General features: G+C 26.2%; 1 long non-coding RNA gene across 1 annotated transcript; it reads right to left on the bottom strand.

The window, feature by feature from the left end:
• Positions 1-795: 795 nt before the first annotated feature.
• LOC112284411 (uncharacterized) lies at positions 796-2221 on the bottom strand. The gene is made up of 2 exons (XR_002970397.3): positions 1981-2221; positions 796-1107 (listed from the first exon to the last, which is right to left on the bottom strand). It is a non-coding gene; the product is annotated as an uncharacterized LOC112284411 (long non-coding RNA).
• Between the last annotated feature and the right edge of the window lie 23003 nt (positions 2222-25224).

The raw sequence follows: 25224 nt of genomic DNA, 5'->3' as shown, positions 1-25224 counted from the left end.
TCAAGTAAAGTTTAGGGTTTTCTCAAAACACTTGCATTTTTATATTCTTTCTTTGTGGTGTAAAAAATAGCTTAACTAAGTTGCATTTAAATTTTTCATCTTTTCTTAAGAAAGAGTTTGTTGTGCATTCTTATTTGGTTTTGAATGAATACTTGATGATGATTTTTGGCATCCAAATTGTTGTGTACGACAATCTTTATTTACACAACATCATAGAATTATAGTAAGTTTTTAAAGTAATACATTTAGAAGAGAATTAACTTTGACCTCAACAAATATATTTTATTAATCTCATCAAAAATTATTTCACTATAGATATAATACAATAATTTTAATACCATCTAATCTACTAAATTTTTGTAATTATTTGTAGTAAATTATTTATTTAATTTAGAAAAAACTCCATTTATCCTTAATAAAAATTCCAAATATGTAAAAAAGAAGAATATCAACGTTATCTTGACACTTGTATTACTAGCAAATTTTAGAAACAAATATATAATTACTTAAGTTTCTTTAGTTGTATGATGATTATCAAGTGTGATTTTTTCTTGTTGCTAAAATTTTCATATGTTATAAGTCTAAAACATTAAGGAACTCTAGATGTGTGACTCTAGCTCTCGAAGGTCACACATCTGCTCTGGTATTGATAACATTTTCAAGCAGAATCGGGAACATACCCACTACTCTTGGATCCAAATTCCAATCTTTTTTTTGCAAGGATCGTGCACCACAGCGTACAGGATAAAGAAAAAAGAACTAGCTCTGCATTTACAAGATTCTACAAAGCGTACATACTCAAAAGAGGTGTCTCTCCGTTTGAATTTTCAAAAATTTCAAGAATGTTATTACAAGTCAAATACATAACAGTTTGCCTCAAACTGAATAACCAGTTGCCGTTAGAGCATCTATCTGCTAGAAGTAACGTGTTGACCTCAGTATCAATTGAACCTCTCATAAGAAAGCATCCACATCATGTGTTCAACTGTTGCCAAGTACGACTCCCACTATAGCTGATGACCAGCCACGGACAAAGCCACCATGACGCTATAATACAGCCTTTACAAGCAACGGCAACAGCACAGCTCTAAGTACGACAAAACCGAACTTTCGTGCACAATTCAAGCACCAACACGAGCACGAACAGCAGGGTTAGTACAAGGACAATATTTATCAAAAATCTCACCAAGACACACTTATGACGATGATTTATGGCCTTCGAGTAACACGAGAAATTCTACCTTGCAAAACTCCCCTAAAACATGTGCAGGATCTGAACACAATCTCATTGCCAAAGCACAACATCCGAACATATTACAAACAAAAATTTATGTGTTGTACAGCTCATATTCAGTATTACTGAACTGTTTTAAATCTGATGCAATTCTTACTGTCGTCACGAACATAAGCTTACAAGACTTTCACAACTCATGCAACTCTAAGGAAGCTTCTCAAGCCCAGCTTAACTGTTCAATTATTACTAGGCACATGCTTGGTTATAAGAACATGTTTTGCAATGAAGAAATAATGTCGAAAGCTGGAATTAGAGAAGGGAGGAGGAGGAAAATTAAGGGCGAAAAATAAAATAAAATAGTCTCAGAAGAAAAGCTAAGGTCATCTTTCAAATATGATAATGATTGCATTCGCAGCTGGAAGAGGTGTCCATATGATGCGCGACTCGTTGAAAACAAAAACAAGTAGACACATGCAGAGGATCGATCGAGTATTTGCAAAGTCTTTAAAATGGCGAGTAATTCACAGGTATGTTGACTCTCTCGTTCTGTTGGCCGCTACCGTGGAAGACATTAAAAGAATCGCAATTGGTAGCACAATCAAATTCTCATTGAATGATTCTCAATAACTCATTCCGAATAAGCATTCTTACATATTCTCCCATGATAAACAAACTAAGGAATGCAGGTCGAGAGAATTTCTGGTAAACTAAGCAAGTAAGAATCAAGTAGGCCGAGAGAAGCTAACCTTGTTCGTCGCCAGCCCTGAGTCCATTGCCAACGATGCTGAAACGATCAGCCTCAGCGAAAGAGCGTCCACCATTGCCACAGTTTCCGCTCTACCTCCGACACCATGAGCGCCCTAAAACCTGCTGAAATCATTCCTAAACCCTCATACATCTTCCGACAACACGATCAAACACAATGCAAGCGGGAAACAATGGATTCCCCAAGCAAAGCTTCGACCATAAAGCGTGTCCAGCGATGGAATTGACGATCGAGGTCGCTGTGGAGCTTCGTCAAGACACCAAAATGAGTCAAATTAGGGATTGAAATCCCGTTGTAATTGTTATTCAGAACACAATCCATGTCGACTGTTCTGAATAGAAATGTCATCCCCATCTGGACACTTGTCTCGACGGTTGAGACATAGCGGGCTTAGGGCACATGTCCTAAAGCCGAAACTCGCCCGTGCTCGTCCTTGTGACCATAGTATTTATTTAATTATTAAATTTCTGTATTAATTCCAAAATATGTGTGAAATTTTGGAACTATTCCCCAATAATGAAAAGAAAATTTCTGGTGACTGCAAGACTATCTAGGATCACATGGAATCTGTAGTATTAAATGTACAATAATAATATATTTTAGATTATGAAATATTCATTATAAGATTCTAAGTATATTAAATAAATTTGTATTTTTTTGTTAGTAAATTTTTTTTGTAATATACATGTGCCTCAATTTTAATAACCAATAATCATCATTAAATACTATAATGAAATGCCTATCAAATAAAACATCTACTCCAAATATATCACTTCGAGTTTGAAGTAGGTACTTGTTGTATACACTTTGTTAACCAAAATGAAAATAAAAGAAGAAGAAGAAAAAAAAAAAAAAAAAAAAAAAAAAACTGAAGTAAAAAAACTACAGAAAAAAAATTATTTAATTTTTATTTCTAGTCTATTTCTATGATTATCCATAAAATAATAAACTTGAATTTTGTGATATACACTTATATATTCACAAAATCTATATCTTCTTTTCTGATTCATTATTTTATATTTTACTTTTCAAAATTCCAACTGAAAAATATTTAAAAAAATTATAATCAAGATAAGTGATCGATCGAAAAATCTCTAATAAAGATTCAACATAATAAACTTCATGCAACTAGATTTGTTTGGTGTTTCATTTAATGAATGTAAATATCAACCCTTTATTTATCTTTGAAATTTATGATTTTTCATTTCTATTTTGTAATAGATATTATTATATCATAAAGGTTGTGAATTATCCGTTTATGTATTAAATTTATTTCGAAGGTAATTTATATATTTTTATAATTATTGGTTGTCCTTTGTATGAAAATCATTAACTTCTAAATAATTTGTTTTTTCATAGGATTACAAAATCCCCCTTTCATGTTAAACAACTAAATAAAATTGAAGGAATTAATATCCATATATATATATATATATATAGAAACAGAGACAACAATAATTAAAAGATTTTACAAACTAACAATAAAATAATTTTTTGTTTGCCTAAGTTACTATGTGGTAAATCAGAAATTGATGAAAAAGAATCTTACCCTATCAAGTTAATTTTTTTGATAGTACAGAAAAAAGGCAAAAACTGAAAGACTTTTTCTAAAAAGTATCTGCATTTTTATCTATTCAATTATTTTAATCAATTAATCTTAATAGAATACTTAAGTATTTATTTAAACAAATGTTATTTGGTATAATTTGTACTGATGTTGAATAAACATTTCCATCCTATTTTGCAATTTTATAGTTCTTATGATGAAACTTGAAAAATCCTTTAGAACAAAGAATGGAACTCAATTAAATGTATACAATGTTAATGTTTGACAACTTAAATACAATATTGATAATGATGGAAAAACCTTATTAGTCAATACCAATGGAAGTTCAGGGATAATGTAAAAAAGAACTAGTTAAAGCAATGCCAAGCATTAGTAATTTCCATAAATTTATTACGTTTATGGTTGCATGTGATGACCAATTGCTGGAAATGTAAAAAGAAAAGCAAGTTGAATGGAATTGCAAAAGCCAATTTATTACATTTATAATCTCTAGTATCACATGAAAATTCAAGATGATTTAATGCAAATTGCTGCAAAATCAATTAATAACTTTAATACACAAAGATAGGCAAAACCAGATTACATAATATTTCTTCAATATGAAAAATATCAAGACTTAAGGTAAAATACCACTTTTATTAATTGTCAAACTAAAGTAAATTAAATCTTGATTTTATATAAACTCAAATAGACATATTTATGTAAAATAAATTACAACACTAGAAGATTTATATGTATTGTTGATGAATTGTTTTTTAAGCAAAAACAATTGGTAGTTGTGAAGATAGTTGTTAATATATTCCAATTTTATTTGAATATTATAATTTTAGATTTCTCTTATTTTAATTACATATTCTAGAGATAAATTGATTAATGCACAAAATTTTATTCTATTTTTTAAATTACTTTGTTATAAAACATGTATATATATATATATATATATATATGAATTTTTAGATGCTTTAAAATAGGTTGTATATAAACGAATCTAAAAAAAGAAATATTTGAATCTGATGGAGGCTAGTGATTATTTTGATTAATAAAATAATTTGAATTTATTAAAATAATTTTATGAGTTTATAGACATAATAGACAATAAAGATATACATATATTTTAAAAAGTGTAACCATAATGACGATTTTTTTGATAATTTTTTTAAATATTATATATATATATATATAATTTTCAATGCAATAATTATAATGTTTATAGAAATGTAATTTAAATATTATAAAAATTCTTCAATAACAGCTTGATCAAAAGTTGTACATAACATTATAATTTTCCAATTATTATCCTATTTTATTTATAGAGGATTAGAATAAAATTCTAAATATACTTATTAATTATTAAAGACTAAAAATAATATGTGAAGAACTGTTATCATGACTTTGGATTTTAGGACTTTACAAAAAATAAAGATAACAAATGATTTTACATAATTTAATCTAAAAATTATTTACAACCGTCTTAGTAATAATTAATTATAAAAATTGTACTATATACAATCTTTTTTACAGTAATATTTAATTTTTTGTATTTGTAAATGTACCTACTTTTTAAGTTACAATCAATGTTTATGTGTGTGTATATATATATATATATATATTTATATTACTAGTGAAAACCTATGCCATTGGGCGCCACAATTTTTAGTACTACCATCCATTCATTTCCTTGTTCATCTATGTTTGGCCAATGAGAAGGCATCTTTATGTCTTTAGCTTATACCTAAGTTGTTTTATATAATAGATAGAATACTTAAACAATCATGGAGTCATCTATTAGATTGAAATCTTGATATGTACAAATAACAATGAAAATTACAAGTACTACAAATATTAAATTATATGTCAAATTATACAAGTTTTTATCTAACAAAATTTGATTTAATTCTTAAATTGAAATATATCATAATAAGAATAAATATTTTATATTTGAAAATACATATATAGTTTAAACCATTAAATAGTAGAAAAAACCTTTATTAATTAATAAATTACTTTGATTAATTGACTTATTTAGTATAAAAATATTTTTTTCTATAAAAATATAAATTTAATATAAAAATCATAAAAATATAATTAAAAATATTAATTTTATTTTAAAATTAAAAATTAAGCATAAAGTTTTAAAAAAAATTCAAATGAGTCAACTATTAAAAAATTTGGACTATCAACAATCATTTTATTTTTTATTTATTTATTTATTTCTTAAATCTTTAAATTATCTTCAAAGTTAGTATCTCATATTTTTATAATTAAAATTAAAGAGATATTAAATCAACCCTACTTCCTGCTATTTCAATCCCACCATCATTAATTTTTATCAAAAATACATCGTTATATAAATATAACAATATGCAAGGTAATATTAAACTAGAAATAATATTGGCACAATACAATGTATCATTGGCTTTGCAATTGGATTAATCATGGATATTTGATTCATCAAATTTTATTTTACCATGAATTTTTTACAAAGGTGTTTTTATCAAAGATGTTTTAATATTTGTCTTTTATATTGTTCTTTGTAGCATTGTGGGCAACAGCAACAATACTTGAAGTGAATTAATGCAATCTAGGCCTTGCACTGCAACATCCAAACTTAAGTCTTCACTTTAAAACATAGAAGTATTACCAAAGTTATGTAGTGCAATATTAAAACATACAAATATTACAAGGAAAAATAATTTATAGTACTAAAAATAAACTTTCTAAATTACAATAAAGACAATGATAAAAATTTACATGTTGTAGATGCATTATTATTTTTCAAAAAAAACCTTAGATATATGAATCATACAACAAATTAATAGATGACATAGTGACTTGGAATCTTACTAGGCCATATAAATACATAACATCAAGATAAAAAAAAATAATGATTATGAAAGTATAGGATAAAGATATTTGAAATAGAGGATTGCAACTTATTGTATAAATGATGAAGTTTTTTGTTAGCCAATACATGGCAGAAAGTGTACAACAAGCAATAAGAGGTACAAAGTAAAGAAATAAATAGTGGTGTTGATATATACGAATCTTTTCAAGTATTTCAATTAACTGTAGCATAATCACAATAAGCAATATCTATTGATAAGACATTTCTATCAACATAAGAATTAACCAAAGCACTTGGTTTAATTGATTTGACAAATTAATTGATGTAGGGCCCTTGAAAGTTATTTGGTAGGGCTTGCATCAACAATGCTTCCTAAAAAGTTATATTGAATGTCATTTTTAATAATGCTTTTTAAAAACTTAAAGCAATAATAAATAAGCAATCATTAATAATTAATAAGCAATCATTTATAAATAGCTCAAAAAATAGATCATTTAAACTTTGTTTTTGCATCATATATACACTATGAGATTTGAGCACCAAATTATATCAACATAACAACAAAAAGAAGGCTAACTTGATTAGGATGAATAGTAGATAAAAAAACATATTATAAAATAATTTATATAAATAATTCTTGCTCCCAAAAATGCCATCTAATATTATGATGACCTTACCTTCTACTTAAACAAAAAATTATATTAAAAATTTCATATATGATTGAATAGAGCTATAATATCAAAATTAGTAAAAAAATACCCACTATATTATTAAAGTGTCTTAATCATAATGTCTCCAAATCAATTATTATCCATTATATACACAATCTAACCAAATTGAAATATCAATCATGTCTACTTTTTAATTGATAACTACATCTTCAATCTCATCATTTCAATTGGATTGAAATGGCTAAAATTTAGCTAAATCAAAAAAAATAGAATGAAAACTCAATTTTGGTTGTTTTAATTTTAATTTGTTTTTTTATTATTCTTAATCTAAATCCTAACATCAAATATAAGAAAGAAGAAGAGAAATATTCTTATATCACAAACATGTGTATTTACACCAATAATTTTTTATATGATTAAATAGAAATAAAAGTAGATTAATTTCATAATATGTTATAGACGAGCTTTTTAGAAGCTATGTAGATGTAGTTTTAACATTATATATGTTTATAATTGATTAATATGTTAAAAAATTAGTTAATAAGTTAATCACATATCACACTTATTGATAGTTAGTGAAATAAGCTAATTATGTGACACAAATATAGAAAAATTGTCTTATAAATTAAAATATATATCTTACAAAATCAACATGTATTGGAGGTCTTATAGAATATTGCCACATAGCTCCTAAATAGATAGTATATATGGAAGCAAGAGTGAAGTCTTCCTCACTCTTATCAATATCTTTCTAGTTCTTAATCTTATCTTAAGACTTTTTAATATTCTTATATGTTGTAATAGGTATTGTAGTCTAATATTATATCATCTTTGAATGATTATCTAGTCTTTTTGAGTAAGATAAGAATAACTTACTATTTTAGTTCTTTAAAATTCATATCCTTGATATCTTATCATCTTAAATATTATATTACTTGGACTTTGTTATAGTATTTTTGCTTTGTCATGTACTCTTATTGTGTCTTATTATTCATTGTTGATAGTCTTTGATTCACAATTTGATGCTAGTATATGATAATTTTGTAAAATAGAGTTTAATTCAAAGTACAAAGCAAAAATGTATACATTCAAGCTACCAAACATGAAAGTTTGCATCCAAAATATGAAGGTGTGATTTTTTTGTTATATGTGAGGTGACACTGTATAAGATCTTACTTGTAGAAAGGCACTTCTAGATCACCTAAGTACACAATACCATGAGTACACACAATTGTGTGCATGGACCTTCTTGTAGATAAGTTAAATTGACCTTTTTTGTATTATATTTTTATTAATAGTCTTGAATTCTTGCTAGGACCAATTTGTATACTTGAATTATAATATTTTTTTGTTGTAGCTCGTAGATTAATTGCTCTTTTTCATTGTAAAATACTTCTAATACTTAACCAAAGATATAAAATTGATAAGATGCTTACATATGTTAGACTATTAAGTGTATTAAAAAAGGAGTTATTAAAGATGCACTAAGGTATTAAAGACAAGAACTTGATGAAAGCAAATAATCAAGTAAGACTTTTTTCAAAGAAGTATGATAAAATAGAAGTAAAAAAATATATATACATTAATAAAAATTGAAATGGCTATTATCAAAAGACAACAAAACTAAAGATCCTTGAATCTAGACTAAAGCAAGAAAAGAATTGACAAGAGTGAAGAAAAATTTAATTTTATTTCTATATATATCATCTATTTAGGAGCTACATAGTGACATTCTATAAGACTTTTAACATGTCTTGACTTTATAAGCCACATATCTTAACTTGCAAGAAAAGTTTTCTATAGGTATGTTGTGTAATTAACTTGTTCTATAAGCTATCTATACGTGTGACATGTGGCTAACTTTTTGATAAAGTTTCTAATCTAAAAGTGAATTATAAATATGTATAAAGATAAAATTGTGTCTATGAAGCTTTTGAAAAGCTTTTTTAGAAGATATTATGAAATTAATCTATTTTTATTTATTTTTATCTATTTTTATTTAATCATATAGATAATTATTAGAATAAGTATGTATATCCATGATATTATCCCTCCTTTTAGAAAAAAGTTCTACAAGTCGAGATCATCATATGTTGAGAAAATCTAAGATATAATAAATTATATTTGCCAAATACTCTGATCTTTATTTGCTTTGAAGATGGTTGATATGTCTTCTCAACTATCAATAATGCACCATATCATGATAGGAATACCACCTTATTATTTTATTGTTGTCAAGGCCTTCGTAACTTCTTTCAAATAAAACATTTGAAACACTATCAAGAGTTATTCTTACCTCTAATAAAATTATTAAATATCAAGAATCTCTTTTAAGGTTGTGATATCAAACATGTTGTATCTTGCTATGTATTTAAGAAAGAATATGTTATTCTTGAAGTTCTTTATCTTAATTACGTCATCTTAAAGGTTAAAAAAATTATAATGTCTCATTTGACAAGTCAGCAAACAATAGCTCTTGAGTTGAATCCATTGGTTATTGGTTCTCCATCTCTTTAGCACCACAGTATATACAAAATCTACAAACAAGAATAAAAGGTAAAATATTATCTTTTCTTGATCTTGTTTCTTTTATAGCAAAGATTTGCTATTCTTTATTTAAATTTTGATAGATATCATTGATGAAAAGCCTCTATTTTTTTGCTGAATTTGCAAGATTTTTTATTGGCTTCCATACATGTTTACGAATATTATACTTATACTAATGAACAAGACATTCCAATCTATTTTAGTATCGCTTTGAATCTAAGACTTATTCACCTTAAATTCTTAATTATTATCTACTTCTATAGGAAGAGATGGCATCTATTTTCTTTTTGGTATGTTCATTGTCTTATATGGTTAAAGAAGAGACATGCAAAATATAAGATGGATCTTCATTGATTCCAAAAGATATAAAAAATACACAACTTCATTGATTTCTTGACAAATCAAAAAAGGTCCAAACTTACAATAATTTAACTTATGACAATGGCAATTAGTCTTGATATTATGATGAAATAATTATATCCTATCATCTACATTGAATTGTGATTGTTCCTTGTAATAGGTATTTAAATTTATCTATTAATATTCTTGAGCTTCTTTTAATTATGCCTTCATAGTTGCATGTAGCTCTAACAAATTATTTGCCAAATCTTTTGTCAGAGGATTATGAACTTTTAAAAAATCAAAAGCATCAAGTCATGAATGATAACCATAATAATAATAATAATAATAATAATAAAGTATTTAATAAATAAAAGAGTATATTTATTTATTATAAGTAAATTTTATCAATGCTAAAAGAGTCATCTAATCATCTTATTGATACTTGATGGTACACCTCAAATACTGCTCCAAAACTTAATAAACATGCTATTTTTATCTATAAGTTTGAAGATTAAAGGTCAAAGATGACTTCATATTAATTTTTAAAATATTGAAAAGGATTTTTTAAAATCTTGATATAAATTGAGTCCATCTATTCGATATAATATCCATAAATTATCCATAATAGTAATAAATATTTTTTTTAAAAAAATAATTATTTTTTTTATTTACAATAGACTTTTTACATAATAAAAAATATACCATCTTAGTAAAACGATCTATTATCACAAATATAGAATCATAGAAACTTGAGACTAAAAGATTTGTGATAAAATTTAAAGAAATAAAAGACCATGATTGTTTGGATATGAGCAATGGTTGAAAAAGTCCATAGGATCAACAATGAGTAGTTTTTGACCTTAAACAAACATCACATGATTGGACAAAGTCTTTCACTACCTTTCACATTTGCAGCCACTAAAAATCTTTGGATGTAAGCTCCAAAGTCTTATTATATCCAAAATATTTAACCATTGGAAAGTCATGATGTGCTTGAAGAATACATAAATATGTTTCTTTTTTTAGAATATATAGGCATCTTTTGAAATAGAATAGGTTGTTCTTGAACTCAAACTTGAAAGCATCATGAGACTTAGAAGAAGGTTTCTTGATATTATGAATAAGAGGATCAAATAATATTCTTCATTGAATTAGTTTGATAAAGATTGAATTAAAAGCTAACGGTGATTTTATTGCTTAAAGATAAAAATACTCTAACTTCAAGAGAATCATTCTATATTAATTAAAAGATGTATCTTTTTCTATTAGTGCAAGATAAAAATGTCTAGAAATTTAATTTAATAAACCAAGTTGATAAGTGATTTTGAAATTAAATCTTCACAAAGACATGCTCTACCAGGCTTAAAAATGATTCAAAATATGTGCTGATATAAAACATTCAAAATTTTTGTAGTCCATTGCTGTATTACATGAAGTCTTGTTTGAGAGTGTACCGGTGTCGTAATACGTGAAGTCTTGCTTGAGAATGCTCCGAGCACCTCGCTGTGGAAGGAAGAATGGAAATTGCAATAATAAAATCCTAATTGTAATAGAATACTAATAATGTTCTAATTAGACCATAATAATGCTAAGAAAGCTTAATCAAATTCAAAAAAACCTCAAAGAAATTTCAAACAAATAATAAGAATTCTTAAAGAAATATTAGAAGGATCACAAATATCACTGAAATATATCTCAATTCAATCTTAATTTAATTCTAGTTAAAATCCTATTGAACTTCATTAAAACTTTACGCCAAAACTAATTGAATCTTAAATCCTAATAAAATCCTAAACCCTAAATCAAATCCTAAATCAAACCCTAATCAAACCCTAAATCCTAAATCAAACCCTAATTCAAATCCTAAATCCTAAACCAAACCCTAACCAAATCCTAATCTAAATCCTAAATCCTAAAAACTAAATCAAACCCTAATCCAAACCCTAATCAAACCTTAAACCAAACCCTAAACTAAACCCTAGTAATTCCTACAACAGATTTAAACCTCAATAACTAATGAATAAACCGTTGATCTTAACTCAAAATTTGTACACTTCTTAAAAAATAAATTCAAAATAAGCTTAAAAAAATTGAAAAGGATCGGATTATCAAATTGACAATAATCTCAAAAATGTGCTCGGGTATTGGCCGGCCTCCTTCTCCAATCTTGATGCCAATCTTCCAGAGCCAATATCTCTCCTTTATACCATTCGATTGATCTCAAAATTCTAATACACATAGAAAAACATGTCTAATATCCTTTCACATAAGTTTCACTCCAATCCAACTAGGAGATTGCACAAAATCTAAAAAACCCCTACTAGACCTAAAATTCTACTTTTTGAGACCTTGATCCACTTAAACCTCAATATTCCTCAATTTAACCGTTAGATCGAGCTCAAATTGACAGCACATATTAAAAAATACTAAAACCATAAACCCACAAAATTTCATCCATAGATCTATTACAAAAACTCTTAAAATCGTCCAAAACATAAACCCTATTTTATTTCATAAAATCCAAGTCATTTGAAACAAACCTTGACTTTGCAAAGCTATTACAAAGTCAATACAGATCCAAATCATCCAAAATCAACACCTATGAAAATCCTATTCAATATTCTATCAAACCCCACTCTTTGATCTGCCAAAGAGTCTTTGAGTCGCCTTCAGAGCATGGTTTTGTGCCTCAGGGTCTGATTTCGACCCAAGTTCATAACCGGTCCTCTTTGGGTATCAACTTTCGTCTTATTGAGGTAATTTTTACTAATTTTTACTCCTAACTCTTCCTTACATATGCCTATATCCTTTATTTTTCTAATCTACCTTGTTTTGCCTTATTTATGGCCTTATAAAGTAAATAAAAGTATAATTTGCAAATAGGCAGTATTAGCACCTTTAATTTTTCTACCCTTTGACTAATATCTATTTTTCCAAGATAACTTGCTATAATATTTTTGAAGTGAGATCCTCAAAACATGATATCTTCTTCATCCTTTCACTTATTATCCATGTTACATCATGACATCGGGGACCTGACTATAGAAGGTACTGAGAAATTTCAACAACAAAATTTTAATTCTAATAGAATATTAAAAAATTCTAATTAAACCTTAATAATACTAAATAAGCTTTAATAAAATTTAAAAGAAATATTAAAGAAATTACAAAAGAAACAATAAAAATCTTAAAAGAATTAAAAAAAATCCACAATAAACCTTTAAAGAATCCTTAAGGAGTCCTAAAATAATATTAAAATAATTACAAATATATCTTAAAGAAATCTCAATCAAGTTTTAATTTAATCCTAGTTGAAATTCTCATGGACTTCAATAAAATCCTAGATAAATCCTAAACTCTAAACCAAATCATAAATCAAATTCTAGACAAATCTTAAATCCTAAATCAAATCCTAAATCAAACTTGAGATAAATCCTAAACAAATTTAAAATCCTAAATCAAATCTTAAATTTAATCCTAACCAAATTCTAAATCCTAAACCAAATCCTAGATCAAATTCTAGACTCTAAACCAAATCCTAAATCAAACCCTAGTATAGTTTAGAACCTCAATATTTATCAATTGAATCATCAATCTTGCTTAAAAATTTACAAACCTATCAACAACTAAGTTAAAAATAAGTACATTAAATTAGAAGATAATCACACTTATCAAATAGAAGAAAAGCTCTAAAATATACTTGGGTGTTGACTGACCTCCTACTCCAATCTAAATGTTGAATTTCTAGTGCCAATATCTCCTTATCAAACTATTCAATTGTTTTCAAATTTTACATATATGTAGAAAATCAAGTCTATTATTCTTAAACATAAATTTTACTTCAATCCAACTAGTAAGTTGCTAAAGATCTTAGAAATCCTAAATGCCTCTCAAAGTCTAATTTCCAAGACCTCAACCTACTTGAAATTTAATAGCCTTCAATTCAATTATTTAATTAAGTTCAAACTTATAACATATAATTTAGACAGCTATTCTCATAAGTCATCAAAATTTGAACTATAAATCTACTATCAAGCTCACGAAATTCTCCAAAATATAATACTCTTTTTATTTCACAAATTTCATAGTCATCCAAAATAATTGTGACTTTACAAAGCTCTTGCAAAGTCATTACAAACTTAATTCCTTCAAAATCAATTCTCAAAAAAATTCTTTCAAGTTTGCTCTTAATTCTATTCTCTAATCTACCAAAAAACCCTCAAGTTACTGTCCATACTTGATTTTATGCCTTGGAATTTGATTTCAATCCAACTTCACAACCAATCCTTTTTAGATATTAAATTTTATTCTTTTGACTTAATATTTATTTAAATGAACTCCTAATTTCTTCCTACATATGTTTATATTCTTTATTTTTTTAATCTATCTTATTTTGCCTTATTTATGGCTTTACAAAGTGAGTAGAAGCTTACTTTGAAAAAAAGTAGCATTTATACCTTTAGTTTTTCTTTCTTTTGAACTATTGTCTATTTTCTAAGATAATTTTCTATAATATTTGAAGTAAGACTTTTTATAATACAATAGATTCTTTATTCTTTTTACCTATTACTTATGTTACATTATAACACTGTATAAATAGTGACTATATTATAAGCACTTTCTAGATAATAGTGCCATTTTTGAAATGAATCCACAATTGCAAGAAGTTCTTTGTTGTGAATCTTGTGATTGATCGTGGTTATTGAACATTTTCTTGAATAAAAAGCTATTGAATGAAATTAAACATTTATTCTCATTTGTGACAATATAGCATCCAAAGAAAAGTTTGATGCATCTATTTCTAAAAAAATGGTTTAGAAAAGTTAACATGATATAAGATTGATGCCAAAATAAATATTATCTTCAAAGCTTCAAATATTTCTTTTACTTTTTGATTCCATTAAAATTTATCTTTATAAGTAAAATATATAAGTAGAGCTGCAACTTGAGAGAAGTCTTTGATGAAGATTCAATAAGACTTTGCAAATTCTAAAAAATATTGGACATCTCTTACTGTTTTTGAGATCTTTCAATCCATAATAATTTGAACTTTCTTAGGATCTATCATAAATCCATCATTTGCAATGATATATCCTAAGAAGTTGATTGAATAGTATAAAATATATACTTTTTTATTATCTTAGCATAGAATCTTACATTTCTTAGTTTTTGTAATACATGACAAAAATAAAATGCTTATTTTTTTTGAATTCTTAGAATAAATTAACTTACCATCTAGGTAACTCATAATAAAGTTATTTAAAAATTCTCAAAAGATATCATTCATTAGATGTTGAAAATTTGCTCATACATTTGTAAGTCTAAAAGACATGATGTTGTATTTGAAATGTCTATATCTAGTTTAAAATACAGTCTTTTATTTGTCTCTTTCTTTGATGCATATGAGTTTTTATGCTCCTTGTAGATCTATTTTTATATAAATCTTAGCTTTATTCAACTGATTAAGAAATCTAGAGAATGAAAGTAGTAGGTACTTATTTTTTATGGTGATTTTTTTGAGTCTTTGATATTTAATACACATTTGCATCGATCCATGTTTTTTCTTCACAAATAAAATTGGAGTACTTGGTAGAAATTTGGAATAGCATTTGAAGTTTTTGACCAATTTTTTTTTGATATATTTCTTAAACTTAGCCAATTTATTTTGAGATAATCTATTGATTGATTCAAATGGCGGTTGAGCTCTTTCTTGAAGGTCAATTGAATAGTTATAAGGATGATGTTTCAAGAAAGTGTTTGCATTTTTTTTTTAAAATATAACTTGAAAAATTTGATATTGTCTTAATATGCTACTTGAAGTCTTTCCACCATTAGAAATATATGCGTCATAAATGATACAAGGTAATCCTTCTATTATAGCATGCAAAAAAGTTCTTGCAATTATAAATATAAGTTTAGTTGTATTAGACTTATGACTTTCTACTTGATTAATTATACTCTTAGTTATAATTTTAGAAAAATTAAGACTACAAAAAATTTAATGTATTTTAAGATTATATATTTTTAACCATGATAAACCTAAAATAACTAAATTAGAGAGAGATTTAATGATATTAAATATTACAAAGCTATTATGACTATTAGTTGTTATTCTTATAGGAAAGATTTCATGACTAACATGTCCTCAGGATAATGAACAACCATCTATAACTTCTATGTGGATAGATTTAGTTTTTTTCACAAAAGATATACTATATCTTTTAAAAAAATTTCTACCTAAAAAACGCACTTAGGCTTTGGAATCTAACAAAGCAAAGGCTTTGTGATCTTTAGGTTTTAAAATAAAATTTAATGTAAAACAAAGAGATAGTTTTGAAAAGAGAATACGACCTTCACTAGGTATTGTATCAGATTCCAACTGCGCAATATTTATTATAGCTGAATAAACTTATTTTTTTATATATTATTTTCTTTGATAGCCATATTATTTATTTTATTGTTGCATTGCTTCTTTTAATAATATTGAATAATATGCTTAATTTATCCATATTACAAGTACAAACTTTCTTTACAATGATAAATCTTTTTTTTCTCAGTATATCATAGATATTTATATTTATTCTAAGATTTATTTATATGATTAAATAGAAGTAGGTAAAAGTAAATTTATTTCATAATATTTTCTAGAAAAGCTTTTTAGAAGCTTCATAGATGTTGTTTTGATTTTATATGTATTTTTAGTTGTTTGATAGGTTAGAAACTTGGTCAACCAGTTAACCATATGTTCATAGCTTGTAAAACAAGTTAACTATATGGCAAACATATAGAAAACTTGCCTTGTAAGTTAAGATATATATCTTGCAAAGTCAATATGTTTTTAAGGTCCTATAGAATACTGCCATATAGTTTCTAATTAAGAGTATATATGAAGGCAAGAATAAAGCTTTTTTTACTCTTGTCAATGTGTTTCTACTATTTAGTTTTGTTTAAAGACTTTTTAATCTATATGTTTTTGACAGTAGCCATTCTAATTTAATACTATATCATCTTTGAATGATTTTTTAGTTTTTTTGAGTGAAACAAGAATATATTGAGGATTTCTTTCTTTGAACTTCATATCTTTGATACAATAAGAGGTTTGAAATATACCATATTGATTTGCATATTATTTACTTTCAAATGTATGTGTTGAAGAGATGTTGATGTTGCCATTGAATTTTAGAAACATTAAGGCATATTAGTGCAATTCTTAGATCAAAATTCAAAAAGTCTATTGTCACACTTTACAAAAAGAGTCAATTGTTTGATTTAATATTTGAGAGACAGGTGAGTTGAGCATCAATTTTTTTACCTCATATTGTAATGCATAGAAAAATTGTCTAACAAATACACTATCATTTGACTTGATATCAATTATAAGTTGTCAAAATTGTGAAGCATATAATATTAATGATTGATTGCTTTCTTGCAAAATAAAAATCTTTTTTGTTACAATACAAATTGCATCATGTTCTCTACATCTAAATCAAAATTCTACCAAAAAAGCCTTTAGATTATCTAATAATGTTGAATCTAAAAGATAAAAATCATAATAATGTTGAATCTAAAAGAAGTATATCAATGAATCTAATTTGTGATTCTAAAATTAGATAGCTTTAAAATTGAAGTTTGATCACAAATTTTATTTGATTGATAAATTGTCAAAACTTGGATGTTGTACCATCAAACTTCTTGGACAATGGAACCATTGATTTTTTAACATTAAAATGATGTTAGACTATAAGAAAAGAAATATGTTATGATAGAGATGTTGAAGTAATTCCAATTATGTCTATATCTTTGCTTCCTGCCATTCTTATTGTTGCTTGTGGTGGTAAATTGAATTGATGCATTACAAGTATTAATTCCTTTAATTGTTCTTATATTTGTGCCATTGCACTTTTTATTTCAAAAACTCTTGCTATGATAATATTTAAAAAAGAGAAGATATCTAATATTGCTGTAGACAAATAGAAGAGAGGACTTGAAAGTAAAGAAAATATTAAAAATAATATTGGTTTAAAAGAAAAAAATCCTCAAGTCGTAATACACTTATGCTTGATCAAGAAAAAGGAATAATCTACTCTTAATAAAAAAAAAGACAAAGCTTTGATATTATAAAAATATTCTTATTAATCTATCAAGGACAAAAACTTGATGAAAGCAAATAACCAAATGAATTTTTTTTAAAGAAATATGATAAAATAAAAGTAAAAAAATATGTATATAAAAAGAAACTTAAAATATCTATTGTCAAAAGATAAGAAAATTAAAGACTATTGAATCTAAACTACATCAAGAAAGGAGTTGATAAGAATGAAGAAAACTTTATTCTTGCTTTTATAGATATTATCTATGAAATAAAATTAGATTATTTCTAAATTTTAAGACCGTCCTAATCAATAGAAATATAAATCCCCTCACAGCATAGGATAGTATGGATTAAAACAAAATTAAATAGAATGGAGTATGAAATGAACAATGAAGCAAAATTAAAAAAAAAAAAAAAAAAAAAAAAAAAGAATAAAATTGAATAAAAAAAGTGTAAAATCAAACTTTATTAAGAGAAAGGGATCAAAGCCATACTTGATTAGATATCTACATAGCCTTGATTAGTCCTATTTATACTTTGTCTAATCTTCTTAGAACTTTTTAGAATGTTTTTTATAGTAGGCTCCACTTAAATAACTACCTTAAGTTCTTTCTAAAATATTTTATGATAGATTCGATATAGAATACCAATCTAGCCTAAATACTAGAAACTCCTAAAAACTTCTAAAAACTTGCCAAACATGTCTCTAATTACTTATTTTTATGTACCAACAATATGAATATCTTATTTATACCTTCTTACAATTAACTTCTCTCTATTAATATTAAATATCTTCATTTTATTCTTAATATTATCTCCAAATTGTTTCTTAACAATGAGTTAGGTTCTGTAGAGGTTTTCATGTTACATTGTGGATGGAATAACTTTTGTAGAGGACTTTGTATTAAAGCTGTGGACATCTATTGCCAAAACAAATGTAGTGATGCTCCATAATGCTGTCCACTTCATATTCATGTTGGTCATCAATCACAACTAGTAGTAGTGGTAGTTGGTATCAATCTAAAAAGTGCGTTGATTTAGTATAAAATTCTTTAAATTACAAAATATAGAAGATTGGATAGACTTGAATATGTGGCAGAAGTTCAAAGTAATATGCAACATCAAAAATCACATTATAGAATTACAAAAAGGTCTAAGCTATTGAGGTACTAATTTATAGATTTAGATTGATGTAACAAGTACAAAGTTGATATTGGAGAGTAATGCCTGGTCACTCTTCCAAAAGATCTTATGTTGTTGGTGGTTATCTATTGTTGTAATATGGGTCGTCTTGTTTGATAATGCATTGGGCAGTTGGCTGTAAAAGGTAAAGTTATATTTTACAAATGTCTAAGAAATCCTAATAGGTTTCATCCATATAAGAAGAATACAATTCGAGTTTTAATTCAAAAGTCTTTATAGCCAGTACAAAGTATTCAAAAATATTCTTTATAATAACCTCAACCATATATAAATTCTAATTACCTTATTACTTCCAAAATTAGATAATTTTGATTTTTCTTTGCAAGCTCTAATCCTAGCTTTTAAGCTTTGGTAAGTTATAACTCCTAATTTAATCATGCACTTAGTGCAAAAATTTGCATAAAATACCATTATAAGTCATTTATATTTTTAGAAAAACTTAATACAAATTAATTTTTAGATTGTAAAAAAAAGCCCAAAAACCACACTGATGTTATTTAATTGCCAACTTGAAAGTTGATGTAGATGTTTTAATAGTAATTTCTCTTTTTTTAATTGTTGACTTCAACTCAAAATCAATATATAGCTTGATCTTAAAGTCTTCTTATACTATGCCAAAGTTCACCTTAATATAATTGATAGATCTTTAGATATCATAGAAATCCTACCTAATGTCAAATTATCAATTTTAATACCCTCTTATATCAATATCCAGATATTTCTTAATTATATTATTAGATTAATATAAAATTCTACATACACTTAAAACACCTAATTAGCTAAGCAACATCAAATTTTGAATTATAGATGTGACACCAATTACACAAACTAGGCAAGAGTGTTAGCTCTAATTCTATTGAATAAATCCCAAGTTATTAATACAAACCTTGATTTTGAACAAAAATTGCAAAGTCATTCTAAATCCTATGAAAACAAGTTTTATACCTTTGAAATAAGTTCAAAGCTAACTTAAAAATCTCAATTATTGATCTTCAAATGCCTCCTTACTTTGTCCTAGGCAACTAGAGGTCTAATTTTGACCTTATCCTACAACTGGTCTATCCTTCAATATCAATCCAACCTATCCTAGGAAATTTTTAGTCCATCCCTACCTTCAATTTAATTCTAGTATCAACCATACTAATTACTTACCTATTCTATAGTCTAAAAGATAAAATTATGAATCAACCTTTTATCTATTAGAAAATAAAATAATAGGCTTTTATAAAAGCAATGTTTAAATGTCTTGAATTATTATTGAATTAAGATGATTAAATATTAACTAAAATTTTATTTTGATTATATTTTTATCAAATATTTGTATACAACTCATATAACTTCTATTAATTTTATACAATAAAGAGGCAATATCATGCATCTTGTAAGGCCATTGTAAGTTTTTGTATAAACTCCTCCATTATTAGATTATCATTGTCAATGGAATAATGGAAAGTTGACATAATCAGATTTAATCAATGTTAAGAAAGAATGATAAATGACTAGTACTTGCTTGAATAATAACATTGTAAGCAAACTCCAATGGCTTCAAATATTCATTTCAATGATTATAATGAATCCTTGTTTTATTATAATTATTTATAGTATATAAAAATTAACTAAAATAGATGATATATTTATAAGTGTTGATTTAATTTAGAATTTTAATAGGTTAATTTAAAAAGATTTGGTCTAAGAAAATGTATTTTGAGGTTTACTTATGTTGATTATAGTATTTAATTTATATAAGATTTAGATATTTAGCATAAAACTTAAGGAGAAAATTGGAGCTCAAAGATGAAGATTCAAACCTCTGAGAAATTTATTTGGAGGGATGAAAGTAAGGTATGTATGGATGAAGGCAAAAAATAAAGATCTTCATCGCTATTGGTCAAAGGCCATATTCAATAGACATTCAGCAAGATGTCTGCAACCACAATAAGGAATTTGGCCACTTTAAAAGAGGCATTCAAGAATTGAAAATATAGGTTGTAAGGTTAAGAGATTGGACTATGTGAGTCCAAATTTCACCACTCGATGAAACTCACGCCACACAATAAATTCAAGAGATAGAATAGGAGAACTCCTAATTATATAATTTTTATGTTGATTTGAATTTTAATATTAAAAAATCAATTAATTTTTAACCTTTCAAAAAATAGTCATCAATATAAATAAAAAGAATAAAAAAATGATTTAATGAGATTACTATAGTCTTCAAGGCTATTTGCATGATTTCTACTTAAATTTCAATAGATTATTCAAAATCATTTATACAATCCTTAATTGATAATTTTTATATGATTAAAAAATTATAATTAATTATAATAATTATTTAATTATTTAATTAAAACTTATAAATTAATATTCTTTAAGTAATTGATGGTGAAATTAATTAATTAAATTATTAATATTAATTTATAATAAAAGTAAAAAATCTTAAAGGTTGAGTTTAAATTAAAAGTTAAATTTGAAAGTAAAAGTTAAAATTTTAAATTAAAAAGTTAAAAATAAAAATTAAAGTTAAAAATGAAAAGTTTAGTCAAAAAATAAAAATCAAACGTAAAAGAAAGAAGATTAAAGATGAAAAGTTAAAAATTAAAATCTAAAAGTTGAGATATGAAAGTTACAAAATATTCTAAAAATAGAAGTAAAGGGGAACTAAAGAGAGATAAAAGCAAAAGAACCTAGATAATGCCTAAGAATTGAGAGCAAGAAACCCCTTCTTACTCCAAAAATTGCCAAAATTTTTGATGAATTCCAAATGGAATGATTTTTAGCTTTCTGAAAATTTAACTTAAATTTTCTTTTGCTCTAATAAATTTAAATTCAATCCAATACCTAAGCAGCTAGAAATGCTCCTTCAAAATTGAAAGACCAAGACTACCATGGCATGCAACCTCTTTCTACTTGAAAATTAATCAAAAATTCAATTCGCCTTTGAATTTAGTGAAATTTATTTCATTAGAATTTCAAATTGAAGATACACTCACTCAAAAAACAATTATTATAATCCAATTAAGAAGCACTGAGAAATGCCTTTTCAAAGGTAGTTAATCTAAACTGCCATGGCAGCCGACCCCTGCACATTCAAAATTCCACAAAACTTTTGTCCTTACTTTAAATCAAGTGATTCTTATCTTGTTAGAAAGCTAACATAAAAAACTACATGAAGAAAAAAATTCACATCAAAAATCAAAAAATCAAACAATTGATTGAGGGAGATCCGAGGCTCTTGAATCCTTGGAGTATTTGGGAGGCCGAAGGAGCTATCTACCACAATGATCTATGTCTTAAAACTCAATGACCATCATTTACTACTCCAAATCTATGCATATACAACCACAAGATTACAATGAGATTAAAAATAAAATATAAAAACAAAATTAAGATTAGGTTTTAGGACCAAAATTGGCATGGCTCTGCTTTTATCAAAAGAGGGAAGAAAGAGGGCTTGGAAAACCAAGCCACTCTTAAACAATTGAGTGGTGGCTTGTGGGATGATGGCCACATCTCTGTCCTTGATCTCTAAGATTTTTAATGTAGATCCATGGCCCTCGTTCATCCAAGAGCCAATTTTGTTACCAATGCTAATGGCTCTTGTAAATAGTCAAGGAAGTATTTTTTTGATAAATCTAACTTCACCATTGTGTACAAAACATCTTTTTATGCTCAATTACTCAAATGCCTTAATCCATGTTCAATTGTAATTTTTATGAAATTTTTTACTTACAAGGATTTTGGCAATTTTTGTAAAATTCTTTAAAATGAGAATTTCATTGCTCTACTTGTATTTTGAAGGAGAGGGTGCTCATCTTATTTTCTTTACTCCACAAGATGAATCCGGTGCCATCATTGCATTAACAAGGCTTCCATTAATTAGAAGAACCACCATACTCCTTGAATTTATTGAATTTGGAAGAAATCTCAAAACTATCATTCTTAAATTTCACTAATCTTTTAGAAAATTATAATTCTAACTCACTTTAAATCATATGAAATGATTACAGGTGAACTCATAGGCTTTTAGTCGACCTTCATAGTAGTGACTAACAACATCTAAATTATTAAAACTAACTAAATTACTATTTTAACTTTCTAACTCTTATTACTTTGGTCATAATTAACCTAACTCTTGGAATTAGGCTATAATTTATACCATGAAAGTTGCAATCCTAAAAATTCTATAAAACTAAATTTTACTTATATAAATTCTAATCTAATATGTTCAATTATCATAAAATCAGGAAATAATACAAATTTAAATTTTAGAGCATAATTAAAAGTTCACAGGCTATAATTTTTATACAAATTTCATAGGATTTGGAGCTAAGGTGATGAAGTTATAGTCATTTGAAGTTAAGTTATCTTTTTAAGTCATACTATTGCTATTTTGAAGATACAAGGAGTTTTATGATAGATTTTGGAGATTGAGAGAAATAGCCACAAGGGTGATTTCAAGATCTACATCTTTCATGAATGAATTTTTGCATTTAAAGTTTGTATGAAGATGTTATAGAGCATTGAAGATAGCATATATAATTCAAAGGCAATAAGTGGGTCATTTTTTTGACAATAATAGTTAGAGCCATATCTTAAGTTTTCAGGTGAATTTTTGGCTCAATTTTTTTTTAAAGAGTATGTTATTAGGTTAAAAAGCTATATGTCAAAAATTTATGGTATTTAAATATTTATTTTGTGAGATATAAAGAAATTTGTATACAGATATATATAAGCTAGGATTTGAAGCTATTATTAGTAATTTGGTAATATCTCAAGATCCGTAATAAATTTATAATTAAATTTTTTGTAGTGGTTGTTAAAAGTACATTAATACTTTGTTTAAAATTTGGATTTGTTTAGACAGTCCAATCATAAAATATGAATTGTTGAAGTTTGGAAAAAAATTCATCTTGAAGTTATACAAAGTTTTATAATATTTTTATCACATTTTTTATGATTTTTGGTACTTAAGGCTTATTTATTGATATCATTGTCCTTATAGGAATAATTTCATATATAAAATTGGTATTTTTTTTTATCTTAAGGCTTGATTGAACAATTAGTAACAGCCAAAAGTCGAATACTTTCTTAAAGCAAATTCTCTCTACCTCGATACCACCATGAATATTCTAAGAATATATTCTAAGATTCGATTTGCATACTCTGTTTGTCTATTTGTGTAAGGATGGAAGGTTGTGGATATGTCAAGTCGTGTGCCTAGTAGCTTGAACAAAATTTGCTTAAAACTTCCCGTGAAGAGTGGATCTTGATCTGAAACAATGATATGAGGTAATCCATAGTGACAAAAGATAATAACAAAAGAGATCCATGCAGGTATTGAGGCATTGATATCAAATCATATTGTAGCCAAGTAAAGTTGCTTTGAGAGCCAATCTACAAAGATTGCAATTACGGTATGACTATGAGACATCTATGATAAATACATAATGAAATCTATAGTGACTTATTCCTAATATTTTATAAGTACTAAAATTGGCTGCAATAATCTAGAAGATGCTAAGTTGTATGGTTTGTTATATTGGCATGATTTATAGAAGTGCACAAAGGCTCAAATATCACAATCCAAACCTACCCAAAACCATATTGTGCAGATTTGTTTTAGAATTTTTTCATACCCTGGATATCGTGATTTTGGAATGTCATGTCCCTCTTGATGTATGTAGGTCTGAAGTATTGCATCGTCAAATATATAAATTTGTTTCTTGAAATAAAGCAAACCATCACTAAAATAATAAAGTTAATATTGCACATTACCTACTTTCAGCCAATTGGTAATTATTTTGAAATAAGCATCTCAATGCATGGCTTTTTTTCATTTCGATCTCTTAGTTAAATTTGAAATGACACTACTAATGATAGCAACTTCTGCCTTGTCCTCTAATTTGAACTTTAAGTTTGGTCTATATGATAAGATATTTAGCATGGTATATTATCAC

The sequence above is a fragment of the Physcomitrium patens genome, chromosome 7 (genome assembly GCF_059467195.1).
Source record: "Physcomitrium patens ecotype Gransden chromosome 7, ASM5946719v1, whole genome shotgun sequence".
NCBI classification, from domain to species: domain Eukaryota; kingdom Viridiplantae; phylum Streptophyta; class Bryopsida; order Funariales; family Funariaceae; genus Physcomitrium; species Physcomitrium patens.
The sequence above is the reverse complement of the archived record's forward strand: the minus strand, read 5'-3'. Positions and strand labels throughout refer to the sequence as shown.